Genomic DNA, 16,848 nt, shown 5'->3' on the forward strand with positions numbered 1-16,848 from the left:
ATGGATTAATTTGGGTTCCAGAGGCAGAGAGCCACAGTATCCAAATTTAAAATCTATCAACATAATAAAAGTAATGACATTGCAATATTATGTTCACTCACTGGACTTTGTTTTCAAATGGTGTCATATGTCATATTCACAAGTGCGATAATATATTTGGGAGGCAATTTTATTACTAGACCAAGTCTTTTGCTCCTGAATGGGATACAGGGTTCCTGAAAACCGAGCAGAGCGGAGTGGGCTTGCCATTTTAGAAACATATAAGAAACCCTCAAAATACTTCCTAAAAATATTGATACTCGTTTAGTGAAAGTTTCAGCCAAGCCAGTGATTAATAAATTGAGTTTCTGCTGTTCACCAATTATAGCGAAAGAACACGTTTATAATTTTCCCTCCATGGCCTCGTGCCCCTCCCCCATCCCACACTTCTGCAGCCTTCTCCAACCTTATAATTTGTACTGCAACTAAGTTAAAGTGGCTACTTTTACATGAATCCTTAAACTCTTACATCACCAACACTCCCTGGATAACTTTATAGAAAGTTAATTTTTAATTAATCCTAAATCCTGTTTATGTTTCATAGCAATATTGTCAATGTTTTGTTATGGCCTCCCCCAAATCACACATGGTGTGTTACATAAAACAGAATATAGAAAACTCATTGAAATTACATTAAAATTTTAAAAGAACATTCTCATCACTACCAGTTAAAAATCAACACTTTCAAATAAGAGTTTATAGGAAAGCTGAACTTGTGATTAATGCAATACTTTAAAACATGCAAGTTATTTTGTTATAAAATAATTGTGTGAAATGTAGCTGACTGCGTAAAAATTTTACTTGCGATAATTACTTGGTACATACCTAAATTATTGTATTTCCTTCTTTAGGTATCTAATGCAACATTCACCTACACAATGTTGTTTCTATTAAGCATCAGTTCTTTGTTGAATTTTCCATATTAATAAGAACAGACAAAAGTAAATTTATCTACATGACCAGAAAAGCAATTTCAATATTGCTGTACAACTGGCAATTTCTCCCAAATCCTTTTTGTATACTTCTGACGCTGTTCACTTCTGAAAGTTATGGACAACTTTTACTTAAAATGGCCCGTAAAACACAATTAAGAAGTATCCTGTGTCTGCTTCTAGTCAAATAGACGCAGCAATAAATGAGAGAATGACATGGCAAACAACAAGTATTTGCTCAAATGTTAAACTCGATTGGAAAGACTTAGTGGTGAATAGTTGTGTTAATGTGGGCTAAGTACTGGAAGCACTGCTACTGGGAAAAAACAGCTCTCATAAAATAATACTAACAACCTGCTTAACCTATACCAGATCCTGTTATTATCACTGTGTTTATCACCCATTTACTTTGATGAAAGGGTAATTGTTAAACCATAACCACCCTTGGTGGTGTGAATCAGGATGTGAATCAGGAAACCCACCAACCACAGCCTTCAGTGGAAAATATGTTGTCAGAGTAGAACCGGGGCTGGAGGTAGACCTAATTTTCTGGGGGGAAAGGGGTAATCCCTTATTGCTTCTGCAATATTAATATGGTTCTTAGTTCTTCATAGCATCAGCCCCTAAAATGCAATGCACCCTTTATGCAGAGCATTTTAGTTAAAATCCATCCACAATTATTGACTAAATAATACATGAATCATTAATCCATAACTGTGCTAAATAAGACAACAGATTGGAGGAGAGTGAATGATACCAATAGCCTCTGACTCTCTTAACTGCACCGCTGATGATCATGTTTTCTGGCCTGAAACACAGCAGCTTTCCTGAAATTTCCTTGATGGTTTTAAGGAGCATCTACCATGACAGTTAATAATTCATAGGATCTTGGCATTGCTGGCACTACCAACATTTACTGCCTGTCCCTAATTGCCCTTCAGAAGGTGGTGGTGAGCCGCTTTCTTGAACTGCTGCATTCCATGAGGTGAAGGTACTCTCACAGTGCTGTTCAGTAAGGAGTTCCAGGATTTTGACCCAGCGATGAAGAAGAAACCTCGACATGTTTTCAAGTCAGAATGGTTTGGAGGGGGGCTTGCCACGGTGGTGGTATTCCTATATGCCTGCTGCCCTCCTAGTCTAGGTGATAGAAGATCAAGAGACTGGGAGATGCTGTCGAAGAAACCTTAGTGATTTGCTGCAGGACATCTTATAAAAAGCGCACAATCACCACATCATGCCAGTTCTGGAGAGAGTGAATGTTTGAGGTGGTAAATGGAGTGCTTAGCAAGTGAACTGCTTTGTCCTTGATGGTGTTGAGCTTCATGAATGTTGTTGGAGCTACAGTCATTCAAGCAAGTGGGGAGAATATTCTAACACACTCCTGAATTGTGCCTTATGGATGATGGAAAGATATTGGGAAATTAAGTGAGTCACTCGCTGCCAGAATCCCCAGCCTCTGCACTGCTCTTGTAGTCAAATATTTGTATGTTGGGTCTGGTTGTCCTTGGGCAAAAGACAAGGCTGAAGCATTTGCAACCATCTTAACTGGTGGGTAATTCATCTTGGCCAATTCCTAAAATTCCCAGAAGCTCAGATCCCAGTTTTCAGCCAATTTGATTCACTCCATGTGATATCAAGAAATGGCTAGGATAAAAGCACCGGATACATTGAGGTGAGGTGAGTGACTGCCCTTGACATTAATGCAGCATTTGACCAAGTGTGCATCACAGAGCCCTAGCAAAACTGGAGTCAACGGGAATAAGGGGAAAAACTCTCCACTTATTGGACTCATACCTAGCACAAAGAAAAATGGTTATGGTTGTTGGATGTCAATCATCTCAGTCCTGGGACTGAGTTCCTCAGGGTAGTGTCCTAGGCCCAACCGCCTTCAGCTGCTTCATCAATGACCTCCCTTCCAGCATAAGGTCAGAAATGGGAATGTTTGCTGATGATTGCACAATGTTCAGCACCATTCGTGACTTCTCAGATACTGAAGCAGTCCATGCCCATATTCAGTAAGGCCAAAACAACATTCAGGTTTGGACTGGTAAGTGTCGAGTAACGTTTATACCACACAAGTGCCAAGCGATGACCATCTCCAACAAGAGAAAATTTAATTATGTCCCTTTGACAGTCATTGGCATTACCATCGCTGAATCCCCACTATCAACATCCTGGGGGCTACCGTTGACCAGAAACTGAACTGGACTAGCCATATAAATACTGTGGTTACAAGAGCAGGTCAGAGGCTCGGAATTATGTGGCGAGTAACTCACCTCCTGACTCCCAAAAGCCTGTCCATCATCTGCAAGGTACAAGTCTGGAGTTGATGGAATACTCTCCACTTGCCTGGATGAGTGCAACTCCCACAACACTCAAGAAGCTTAACACCAGCCAGGACAAAGCAGCTTGCTTGATTGACACCCCTACAGCATCTTAAACATTCACTCCCTCGACCACCAATAAACAATGGCAATAATGTGTGCCCTGTACAAGGTGCACTGCAGCAACTCACCAAGGCTCCTTTGACAGCACCTGTGAAACCCTCAATCACCTCGAAGGACAAGGGCAGCAGTTGCATGGGAACACCACCATCTGCAAGTTCACCTCCAAGACACACATAACCCTGACTTGGAAATATATCGCTGTTCCTTCATTGTTGCTGGGTCAAAATCCTGGAACTCCCTTCCTAACAGCACTGTGGGTGTACCTACACCACACGGACTGCAGCTGTTCAAGTAAGCAGCTCACCACCACCTTCTCAAAGGCAATTAGAAATGGGCAATAAAAACTGGCTGAGCCAGCAATGTCCACATCCCAGGAAAAAATAAATGAAAAAAAATTCAGCAAAGGCTATGGTCCTGATCAATACCCTGACTGTAGTACTGAAGGTTGTGTTCCGGATCTAGCCATGCCCTTAGCCAAGCTGTTCCAGTACAGCTACAACACTGGCATCTACCTGACAGAATTGAAGGCTGCACAGGTATGTCCACAAAAAAGCAGGACAATTATCACCACAAGAGTCTACTCTCACTCATCAAAGTGATGGAAGATGTCATTAACAGTGCTTATAAAGTGGCATTTCTTCATCAATAGCCTGCTCACCAATGCTCAGTTTGGGTTCTGCCAGGATCACTCAGCTACAGACTGCATTACAGCCTTGGTCCAATTATGGACAAAAGTGCTGAACTCCAGAGGTTAGGAAAGAGTGATTGTCCTTGATATGAAGAATGTGTGCCACATGACTGTTTGGGACAGACTCTATGGGCAAGCTAGTTATTTCATCTACAGTATTTTCAAACATATATCACACTAATACTATCAAATATCATATCTACCTTACCGAGATTTTCCCACCACCAACCTCCTCCCCCACCCTTAACTATTTTGTGTCTAGTGTAGAGTTAGCCTGGTCTACCTCGCAGGTAAACTCCTTTACGCTTGGGGTCAATCTTGTTTGCTGCTGTAACATTGCTCATTAATACTGATACGGTAGCTTGGTGCCAATACCAAAACAGCAGCATCAAATTTTAAGGTAAATGTTTTGACTGTGGCTCAACAGGTCAGATAAAACCAAAATTCATGAAAAATTCATGCAAGTACCTGGGTGTGTGGGAGAGTGTGAGGTTTAGTAATGAGAAAGAACCAATTCAAAGAACAATCTGAGTATCATTCAAACTTGAAGCATCAGCCCAAAGGATTTTGGCACTATAAACTTGTGAAACATGCCTAGTGATTCCCACAATTAAGTTAGCAGTATGCAGACAGAGCTGCCTAATGACTACATAAACCCTACTGGCATACGCCAAAACTACTTCTTTGGTACAATTAAATAATCTATGTTAATCAGGACAACTGTGGCACTAACGTTGACTGTACTGTCTCAGCATTCAAGAGGTGATATCTTTAGCATGTTGACTCATTATGTACGAGTATGAGAAATATCTGTCAATGAACAATTAAATGCAAAAAAAGCTTATTGCACTGCACTGAAATGTCCATCTTACTTGTAAACAGAAATTGAATTTCTGGAAACTACAATGAAAGTCACATGTAAAGACCGGAAGGATTCTCATTGATCAGAAAATGATTCATCTTTATGAAGAAGAGGGAAAACATCACCGCCCACCATGACCTTTTCTTTCTTCGAAAAACTCCCTAAACAATGATGTTGCTACTACTGCTATACTCAATGGGTCAAAATATCATGGGAGATTGCTCCCTTTTGCAATAATGCTGTCAAGAAAATAACTGCCACCTAACTATACTGTCGTCTATAGCTACTCCATTCCACCCCCCCCCAACCCCCCCGCAAACTTGAATGGTCCTGTGTACCACAGTACTATGGTCAGTTTGCTTATCCTCCCTGTAGTCACTGTGCTGTATCAGCTGGAGATGGGGCGATAGTTTTCAAGGTCAGAGGGTGGGTTTTATGTGGAGGATGGGGATGACAGCTGCCTTGAAAAGCTAGGGGATGGTGAAAGAGGAAAGGGGACCGTTTACAGTATCAGATCACATATTAGATCACATGATCACACCATATGACAATACCATGCCAAATCAATTGGTTTGCAGCGACCATTGCAAATTGCCATGGTACTGAACAATCTATCTCATGTAACATGTTCCATGAATTTTCCTAAAGCACATTCATAACTAACAAAGTAATGCAACACACACACCAAATTACCAAGAATATATAATCACATTATCATTTGTCACTCCTTCCTGCGTTCAGGTGCTTTAATAAACCTACTCCTATCCATGGGTAAAATTAGTGATTAACTAGGCTTTCATAACCTGACAGGGACTGAGGAGTTGAAAAAAGTACTCATTTCTATGCCAAAGCATGGTACAAGCAGGGCTTTGTAACATATATTGCATCTTTTGGGAGGTTCATATTCCTCTGACCAATCCTGTTCTAGTGTGACATTCAATAAATTCAGATTCCATAATTAGGGGAGTAAACAGGTATTTTCTGTGGTTATAGGCATGAATCCAGGAAAGCATGTTGCCATCCTGGAGCTAGGGCCAGGGATGTCACTGAGAGGCTGCAGAGCACTCCAAGGTGGGGGGACAAACAGCCAAAAGATCCTGGTCCATATCAGTACCAATGACAAAAGCAGAACAAAGAATGAGCTCCTGCAGACAAGTTCCAGGCAGCTAGGCAAAAAACTCAAAACTAGCAAGCATGATCTCAAAAGTAGTAATCTCTTGAATTTTTCTGATAGCTGATACTACAGAGTATAGAAATCGGAGGATAGAGCAGATGAATACATGGCTGCAGAGATGGTGCAGAAGGGTGAACTTCAGATTCCTGGATCATTGGGATAAGCTTTGGGGATATGGCACCTGTACAGGCAGTTCAGGTTACAGCTGAAAAGAGCCAGGGCTAATGCTCATGCAGGGCTGTTGCTCATGCCATTAGGGAGGATTTAAACTCACTTGGTCAGGTATAAGAACCAGGAGGTAATATCAGAGAAGAAAAACAAGGTGCACAAAGAATTGAGAGACACAGGTAGCACTAAAGTGAGACATGGTAAGGTATTAGATGGGGTCAGAGTAGGAGGAAATGCTATAAGGCTTAAATTGGGTGTACTATCCATGTATGTCACGTACAGAGTGTCGTAAATGAGGTCAATCTTGGCAGTGCACTGGTCAATGGTTTTCGCCAAATCATTTCCAATGGCTTGTGGTCGGTCTCTGCCAAATAAGTAAGTATGAAAACAAATGATTCTAAACACAAAAGCTAATAATTCACACACTATGTTGGAGTAGTTGGATTGCATTATAGGCAGAGATTTTGATGGAAATGCAATTGGTTTGCATTTTTGTAGTATGCATGCTCCCAGACCTTCTGTGAGGCATCTATTACCAGGGTAGTTGTCTCCTTAGGATCATAAAATTGCAATGTTGAGGCTGCTACTATTGACTGTTTGTGCTTCAAAGAGGTGGTCTCTGTGCCACAGGAAAGGCACATCCTTTCTCAACAATTCCCTTAGTGATGAAGACTTTTGAGTGAAATTGGGAATGTATAGGGAGAAGAAATTAGAGAGGCCTTGACATCTTCGAAGATCATTCTTATTTTAAGGAGTTGACATGGCCTTAATATCCTCTATTTTATTTGGATCAGGACATATGCTAGCATTGGAATAAATAAAACCTAAGAAGTTGATCTGCTATACGTTGATGTTGCATTTCAGACTGTTAAACACCAATCCTTCATTATGAACCACTTGCATCAATAAGTGCAGATTAAGGTCATGTTCTTGCTTTGTTCTTCCGACAGCTGTGTCATCTGCGATACAGATGCATGTGATGCAGTCCCATGTGAGCTTGAAATAGATCCTGTTTAACAGACAGCCCGAAAGGAAGTCTCTGAAAACAGTATCGCCCAAATGGAGGCATGAAATGTAGTAAGCTCTTGGGACTGCTCCACGAGATGTACTGATCAGTAACCCATACTTGGCATCATCAAGCTTTGAGAAGAGTTTTGCACCTGCTAGCTCTTCTAATGTGGGTATTTTGTAAGGACAATGTTTCAAAGCTGTGTTTAAACTTCGTGGATAGAAGCATACTCTCAATGAGCTGTCCTTTATGACACGTGATTGAGCTGCACCAATTGGTGCTCTTGTACTCTTGTAATGATTCAGTCTTTCTCCATTTTGTCTCGTTCAACTTTAAATTTGTCTTGTATGTGGATACTGCACATACATGGTAGATCAATCGGTGGGCTTATATTCTCCTGCAAGTTGCAGCTCCCTTGAAACTGCCAATTCTGTCGGAACATTCTGGATATTTCAAAGTTAATTGTGAACCGAAGCGAGAGGAGTAGTTTCTGAGGTTGATCTGTTTTGTGATGTCTGACTAATTCCATCGACTGTTACCAGCAAGTGGTCACGACATGCCAATAGACCTGCAATTGCTGGGCCTTAGGTTTCCATGATGTAGAACATCTGTGACACCCAGGATGAACGATTGTACTTGTACTCCAGGACTATGGATCCTGCACATGGAATTAGTGAACCATTGTACGCTGAAAGTTTCACAGCTGTAGGTTTTACTATTGCCTTCCATGTCTGCGGATACATGTCTTTTAGAATTCACAGAGGTAGTATGTTGGTACTTGTCCCTGTACCAATCTTGGCTAATAACAAATAGATACCAACTTTCTTAGGACAGGTAATCTGAATCTTGGCAAGCAGAACCATAGAAAAGTTACAGCACAGAAGGAGGCCATTTGGCCCATCATGTCCATGCCAGCCCAAGGACACCCAGGTGCCCTTTCTAATCCCACCTTCCTGCACCCGGCCCATAGCCCTGCAGTTTACAGCACTTAAGGTGCAGATCCAGGTACTTTTTAAAAGAGTTTAGTGTTTCTGCCTCTACCACCAAATTGGGCATCGAATTCCAGACACTCACTATCCTCTGTGTAAAAAAGTTCTTCCTCATGTCCCTCCTACACTTTCTGCCACTTATCTTGAATCTATGTCCCCTGGTTCTAGAATTCTCCACCAAGGGAAACAATTTTATCCTGTCCACTCTATCTATTTCCCTCATAATTTTGTATACCTCAATCAAGTCACCTCTCAGCCTTCTTTGTTCGAAGGAAAATAACCCCAACCTATCCAATCTCTCTTCGTAGCTACACTTTTCTAATCCTGGCAACATTCTTGTAAACCTCCTCTGCACTCTCTCCAGAGCTATTACGTCCTTCCTGTAATGTGGTGACCAGAACTGCACACAATACTCCAGTTGTGGCCTCGCCAGTGTTTTATACAATTCCAACATTATATCCTTACTTTTATATTCTATACCTCTGCCAATGAAGGAGAGCATTCCATATGCCTTCTTTACAACCTTGTCTACTTGAACTGCTGCCTTCAAGGACCTGTGTAATTGTATGCCAAGATCTCTCACTTAATCTACCCCTCTTAGTATATTCCCATTTATTGTGTAATCCCTGTAACTGTTTGACCTCCCTAAATGTATGACCTCACACTTCTTGGTGTTAAAATCCATCTGCCACTTTACTGCCCACTCCACCAACCCATCTGTATCGTTTTGGAGATTATGGCTATCCTCTACACTATCCACTACTCAGCCAATCTTTGTGTCATCTGCAAATTTCCCAATCGTGCTCCCCACGTTCACGGCCAAATTGTTAATATATGACACAAACAGCAAGGGTCCCAACACCAAGCCCTGTGGAACACCACTTGAGACAACTTTCCATTCGCAAGGGCATCTATCGACCATTACCCTTTGTTTCCTGTTACAAAGCCAACCTTTTATCCAGTTTGCCACATTACTCTGAATCCCATGGGCTTTTACTTTCCTGACCAATCTGCCATGTGGGACCTTGTTAAATGCCTTGCTAAAATCCATGTACACAACATTCACTACACTACCTTCATCAACCCTTCTTGTCACTTCCTCAAAGAATTCAATCAAATTTGTGAGGCAAGACCTTCCTTTAATAAATCCATGCTGAGCATCTCTGACTAGTCCATGCCTTTCCACATGACAGTTAATCCTATCTCTCAGGATTGATTCTACGAATTTGCTCACCACTGATGTAAGAATAACTGGCCTATAATTGTTTGGCATTTCCTTTGATCCCTTTTTAAACAAAGGAACTATGTTTGCATTTCTTCAGTCCTCCAGTACCTCCCCTGTATCTAGTGAAGATTGGAAAATCATCCTCAGAACATCTGCAATCTCCTTTCCAATCCCCCTTTTTTCCAATAATTTATATAGATTTTTCTTTTCCCACTTATTTCCATTATTTTTAAATGTATTTCCATCCATTGTTTTATCTCTACCTTTTAGCCTATTTCAATCCCTTCCCCCCGCCCCGCCCCACCCCCACTAGGGCTATCTGTACCTTGCTCATCCTGCTTTCTACCCTAATGTCACCTATTAGCATATTTCTTAGCTAATATCACCACCATCAACACCTCTTTGTCCTTTTCTCTATGACATCTTTTGGCAATCTCCACCTATTGCTGGCCCTCTATCCAGCTCTACTTGTCCCCCCACCCCCCTTAAACCAGCTTATATTTCACCTCTCTTCTATTTTTCCTTAGTTCTGTTGAAGAGTCATACGGACTCGAAACGTTAACTGTGTTCCTCTCCGCAGAGATAAAAGCAAAGAACTGCGGATGCTGGAAATCCAAAACAAAAACAAAAACAAAAATACCTGGAAAAACTCAGCAGGTCTGGCAGCTTTTTTTTTTAGTTTTTCCAGGTATTTTTGTTTTTGTTTTTGTTCCTCTCTGCAGATGCTGTCAGACCTCTTGTTCACTATTGATCTATCCCACATCCTGGTCACTCGCCTTTCCCAATTGAGTTAACCTGGTGCTGGTCCTCTTGACACGCTGTCCCATTCACCTAACTGAAAGGCTATGTGCTGCAATCTCATCATGAGGGATCTGTCTACTTACCAACTCTTTACTTGAGCAAAGCTTTACTCAATGGATTGAGTAAATATGTTGTGCATTCATTTATTAAGAGTAGACACATGAGAACAGTTATATATAAGTATAAGGTTGAAGGCATCAGAGTGTACTCTGCTCAAAGCAAAAGTGAAATTAAGACTGGATCATGCATACTCCATACTTCCAAATCGGAACAACAAGGTCCCATGGAAGTATGGAGTAGGCGTGGAGGTAGCAGGCATGGCTGAGGCTCTAAATGAGTACTTTGCATTTGTCTTTAACAAGAAAGAAGATAATGCCAAAATCATAGTGAAAGGGGTGGTAGTTGAGGCACTGGATGGTCTACGAATTGATGAAGAAGAAGTGCTAGAAAGGCTGGCTGTACTTGAGGTTGATAAATCACAGTACTGGATCAGATGTATCGATATTGAGGGAAGTAAGTATTGAAACTGTGAAGGCACCTACCATGATCTTCCAATCCTTCTTAGATGCCAGAGGACTGGAGAATTACAAATGTGACACCCTTGTTCAAATGGTGTAAGGGAAAGCCCCGCAACTAGAGGTCAGCCAGTTTAACCTTGGTGGTGGAAAAGCTTTTGGGAATGATAATCCAGGACCAAATTAACAGTCATTTGGACAAATGTGCATTAATTAAGAGCTGCCAGCACAGATTTAAGGGCAAATCTTGTTGAACTAATTTGTTGGAGTTTTTTTGAAGAGATACAGAGGGGCTTTATAAAAGTAATAGAGTTGATGTGGTTTACATGGACTTCCAGAAAGCATCTGAAAGTACATAACAGTTTTTTCAGCAAAACTGAAGCCCAAGGAATAAAAGGGCAGAGACAGCATAGATACAAAGTTGGATGAGTGACAAGAAACAGTAGTGGTAAATGGCTGTTTTTCAACTAGAGGATGGGTATGGTGGAGTTCCCAAGAGGATACAGACAGGCTGGTGGTATGGACAGACACATGGCAGATGAAATTTATTGCAGAGAAGTGTGAAGTAATACATTTTGGTAGGGAGAGCAGGCAAGGCAATATAAAATAAAGGCTACAATTTTAAAGAGGATGCAAGGTCAGAGGGACTGCGGTATATTTACGCAAATTATTAAAGGTGGGAGGGCAGTTTGAGAACATGGTTAATAAGTGTTACGCTTACTTCATATTCCCGTAAGTGTCTGAACACGATGGACATTTTTACTTTTTCAAAAAGCAACATGGAATATGGACAATTTACCTTGGCCCAAGGTGGTGCCCAGAGGTCAGGTGACTTTGAGATTCCTGTACAGACAGGGGCTAACTCATGTCTCTGAAAAGTCATTAAAATGAAATGACCATATGAAGGGCCTTCCCTTGAAGAGGCATTCAGGATGCAAAATCACTTGTGGAACTTATAGCTCCTATTGTCTGGATATCTACAGAAACACAAATACAATGGTCAGCCTAGGCTTGGTGTCTGCAAGCTCGAAACCTAACAAAGAAGGAGGTTGAGAAACCATTTCATCACAAGGAGGCCTGAATGGCCGCGATTCATTCCCCATTGTGTGGTAACGGCTTATGACATCAAATCAATTGCGCAGATAATGGAAGTACTGATTCTATGGTCACATGATGGAAACTAGCTTGAGATAGCAAATCTTATTATTCCAAGGACAGGCCAGGGCAAGTCAGTCTGGAGTCACACAGTGCAGATGGATCATCATCGCCCAACATGACAAGGAGAACCCTACCTGAACAGACAGTCAACTCAGGCAGTGAGCAGAGATTTGTTTTCACCTGCAAGATTACATTTCTTCTCTACAGAAGTCCGGCACAACTTCAAACGAAAACCCAGTATTTTCCAACTTCTATTTATCTTCAAAGAAACATGAGACAGAAACCTTTCAGGTCTGCAATGCTTCCCAAATTGAGAATACCTGATTTATTCCTTGTTGTTCCTTTAATAATCTAAGTGCATGCTTCCTCTCCAGAACTCATGTGTTCTAGTGTGTGTGTCTGTGTGTTTGAGGAAGTGCATGTTTTGTTGTATTTACGTTAAGGTATGTAAATAAACATGCATCCTTTCTTTAGATTTAAACTTACCAGAAAGCTTCTTATGTGTCTATTCATTAAATTAACAACTTTCAAAAGGTTTAAAATGCTGCTTCTCAAAATATATGTTGCCGTCAAAATATATGTTGTCGCAGCCAACCAAGAGGTGAAGAAAAGTGGGAAAAGTTATCCTGCTACCTCTCCCTTTCCATAACATAAGGCATAGAGTACAAAAGCAAAGGTGTTATGGTGAACCTTTAATAAAACACAGGTTTTGGCCTCAACTGGAGTATTGTGCCCAATTCTGGGCACCACACTTGAAGAAAGATTTGAAGGCGTTGGAGAGGGTGCACAAAAGATATAAAAGAATGATTTTTGGAAAGAAGGACTTCCATTATGATGGTAGATCAAGGAGCTGGGGTGCTTCTCCTTGGAGAAGAAAAGATTGAGAGGAAATTTGATAGAGGTGTTCAAATTGAGGGGTCTAGTTGAGATGCTCTTGCAGAGAACCAGCATGGACAAGATGAGCTAAATGACCACTTTCCGCATTGTACCCATTCCATAGTTCTATGATATGCAATGTTTTCAAAACTCATTTAACATAGAAATCTAGATAAACTTCAGTTTACTCAGAAAAGTGAATGATTGTGAGGGGAAGTGGCTTTATCAGATATGATGCAAAAATAATTCAATGTATGTATTCTCCAGAGAAAAAAACATGGATCAAGTCCTTTTCTAAAAGAAACCAGATGAACTTAATATTTCTATGGTAAATGTGATGTGATTATTTATCATCATATCTAACTGTTAATATTTCCTGTAAAGAATCATGTTTTCAGAAAAGCAGAAAGTAGAACCGTTGAGTATTACTTACTGAATCATTCACCGACATTAAAAATATCAGCATTTTTATATAATTCATAGATTTACATCACAAATCACAGTTCCAAATAATGAAAATGCATCATGGATGTGCCTGGACAGTCATATATCACACATATCAACAGTTTCATTGCAACTAAACTTTGTTCAGAAAAGAAATGTGTATGGGAAAAAGCAGGAAAGTTTGATTAGTTAAATAGCTTTTTTAATTTTTTCAACCTTTTGCAAAAGGCAAATTGACTCTCTCTATGCTGTATGATTCCACATCCCTAAATCCTTAATTATATACAACACAGGAATTGCAGTGAGCCATTCAGCCCCTTCAGCCTGTTCTGCCATTTTATTAAATCATGGTGATCAGCCCCATTTACCTTTGTTCCATATCACTTAATAAAATCTTTGCCTAACAAAAATCTGTTGATCTCAGTTTGAATTGACCCAGCATCCACAGACTTCTGGGAGAGGATATTCCAGACGTCTACTACTCTGTGGGTGAAGAAGTGTCTCCTGATCTCACGCATGAATGGCTTTACTCTAATTTTAAGTTTATGCCCCACTGTTCTGGATTCTACACCAGAGGAAATAGTTTCTGTTAATCTACTCTATCAAACCCCATTCTCATTTTAAACAGCTCCAATAGATCACACATCAATCTCTCATAGTCAATGGAATACACATCAGCCTTATGTAACCTGTTTCATAATTTAACACTCTTAGCCCTGGTATCATTCAGATAAGTCTGCATTGCATCACCTTCAAGGTCAACGTATCCGGTGATGTGATGTACAGAACTGAGCGTAGTATTTCAAAAGCATATCTTCCTCACCTTAGTAATATAACCACATTGGGATAAAGGTTAAAATTTCATTATCCTTTTTATTGTTTTTTGTACCCGTCCACATGATTTAGTTTCTCGTTTTTAGTTATTTCAAAAGTATGTTGATTTGTCTTGGTTCCAAAGTGGATACCTGATACTTCCCCTCATTGACATCCATTTGCCACAGTCTTGCCAACTCACTTCACCCATCTATGTCTCTTTATGACTTCAAGCTCCCATGTGCACTACTTACAGGGCCTCTCAACTTAGTGTCATCCGCAAGCCTTGATACAAAACTTTATGTTCCTTCAATACTCATTGATAAATGTCGTGGAGAGATGAGGTTCCAGAACAGACCCCTAGGAAGTACCACTTGTTACATTCCACCAATCAGAGAAAACTTTAAACTTCTCTTGGTTTCAAATCCTTTCAGGGCCTGACCCTTCTCTGTCTCCGGAACATCAATAGCTGTACAAACCTCAGATATCGCGCAACTCCTCTAATTTTGAACTCTTGCATATTTCCAATTCTCATCAATCTACCAGTGGCAGCCATGCTTTCACATACATAGACTCAGTTCTGGAATTCTGTCCCTAAACATCTTTGCCTCCCTATCCTTCTTTGCAATGTATCTTAAAATCCACCTCTTTGACCAAGCTTTCGGTCACCTGTCCTAATACCTTTTTATATAGCTTGACGTAAAATTGTGTTTCATGTATGCTCCTTAAAGCGTCTTGGGCTGTTTAATGTGCTGTATAAATGCAAATCCTTATCTCTGCACTTTGTATCCTACAATCCGAACAATTTTCAACAAATGCCACAAAGGTACCACCAAATCGGTATGCTTTTGTTAATAATCTCCTGTGCAGAGCTTTATCAAATGCCTTCTAGAAGTCCATATAGGTAACAAAAGACACACCCTCATCCACTCTTGAAATATTTGACTAAATTCACCATACATGATTCGCACTTCATAAATTCATGCTTTCTGATCAGCTTATATTTGCCTAAGTACTCAGTCACTCTGTTCCTAATATTCCACTATTTTCCACACAACTGATAATAGACTGACAGGTTTGAGGTAATAAGGTTTCTCTCTCATTTTTCCTGAATAATGGAGAGGTATATGCAATTTTTCAAATCAAGGTCATGATTTCCACATCAAGATTATTACTGTCATCTATTTCTTTTAATACCCTGTGGTAAAACTCAACAAGTGCTGGAGACTTGTCCATCTTAAGTCTCATTATTTTCTGGACTACCACTTTTTAAACTTAGGGTTGTGCTTATTGGGTTTAACACGAGTGATTTTTAATTTCCCCTGTGCTGCTAGTATTTTGTCGTCTTCCTCAATTGTGAAGCCAGATGGAGAGCACTCATTTAACAAGTCTGCCATTTCTTTATTATTGAGTACAGTGTCTATCTTTAATGAGCAAACAATTCCTTTGGCCACTCTCTTTCCCTTTACATATTAAAAAAAACTATTAGACTTGCAATTTTATTTTGTATCCCCTTCTTGCAGCTATTACATTCTTTGTGACCTTTTGTTGTATTTATAATCTATTAGAAAATGAATGTGCGTTGTGAAACAAAATGCCAATTTTCTGAAGTATTCAGGGAGTTAGCACAACAACTTGCATTTAGATTGCACCTCTGTGCTGACCCTTGTGTTTTGAGGAAAAGCCTGTATTTTCCCTTGTGAAGGTCCTTCAAATTCAAAGTGAAACTGGAATGGGGATAATTAGTTTTCCTCAGCACAAGGTCGACTCCTGAGAAGCTCATGAGACCCGAGTTTGCTAAGGAGATGAAAGTTAAAAAGCAAAAGGGTAAATAGTCAATTGGATCGGATTACAGATGGTCTCAGAGCACAGAAATATAGACATTTGTGTGTAGAACAGAACCTGTCATTGTGGGGACCAGAGGAGAGACTTTTACAAGGATCCATATATGTTATACGGTTAAAAAGGACAAAGAGTTGAATATAGGGAGAGCAGAAACTGTGTATTGGACAAGATATCTGGTGCTGCTGTTGCAGTTTGGCCAGAGCCATCCACACCATTTAAAGGAGTTAGAGAAGGGAGTCTTTGAGGATTCTGTGCCGTCAAGGCTGTTGTGAACCTAGCTAAGGACGTTCTACAGGGTGTACTGTTTGGGTGTTGACCATATCCAGGAACTGGGGATGGAATACAGCAGTCAGCGAAAAAGACTCGAGGCCCAAATCCATTGAGTGGGAAGTGAGAGCTCCTATATAATGGAGGCTGAATTGTAAAGACTATGAGGTTGCACATGTTCTAAATCTGGGTGGGAAGTCATGTGGGTGCTTGTAGATACATGAAGCACATCTTTGATCTATCCATTTTTTAAAGTGAAATTTACCTTTCTTGTGAAATATCCTTCGACTGTGAACTAATGTTTCAATTATATCGATTTTAATTGGCTTGTTACAGTAAAAGTTTTAAAAAGTGAAATCTTGTCCATCGACTTTATTTCCATTGGCATCATGGGGATTCCTTTCTTTTAGAGACTGATAACTTCCATAGGCATTGCAACAGCCTCCAACACAGAAAAATGTCGCAAGGTATTTCACAGAGGCATAGCAGAAAACACTAAGTTCAAGAGGAGTGTATGGTTGGAGATTATAGAGAAAGGGATTGGAATGGTGAGATTACGTATAGGCTTTTTCTTTTACACACAGAGAGATATTATG

General features: G+C 40.3%; 1 protein-coding gene across 1 annotated transcript in view; it reads right to left on the reverse strand.

The window, feature by feature from the left end:
• The window catches only part of exoc2 (exocyst complex component 2), a 304,799-nt gene that overhangs the window by 69,114 nt on the left and 218,837 nt on the right, over positions 1-16,848 (reverse strand). The gene's annotated exons all lie outside the window — the stretch shown is intronic.

The sequence above is a fragment of the Carcharodon carcharias genome, chromosome 3 (assembly GCF_017639515.1).
Source record: "Carcharodon carcharias isolate sCarCar2 chromosome 3, sCarCar2.pri, whole genome shotgun sequence".
NCBI classification, from domain to species: domain Eukaryota; kingdom Metazoa; phylum Chordata; class Chondrichthyes; order Lamniformes; family Lamnidae; genus Carcharodon; species Carcharodon carcharias.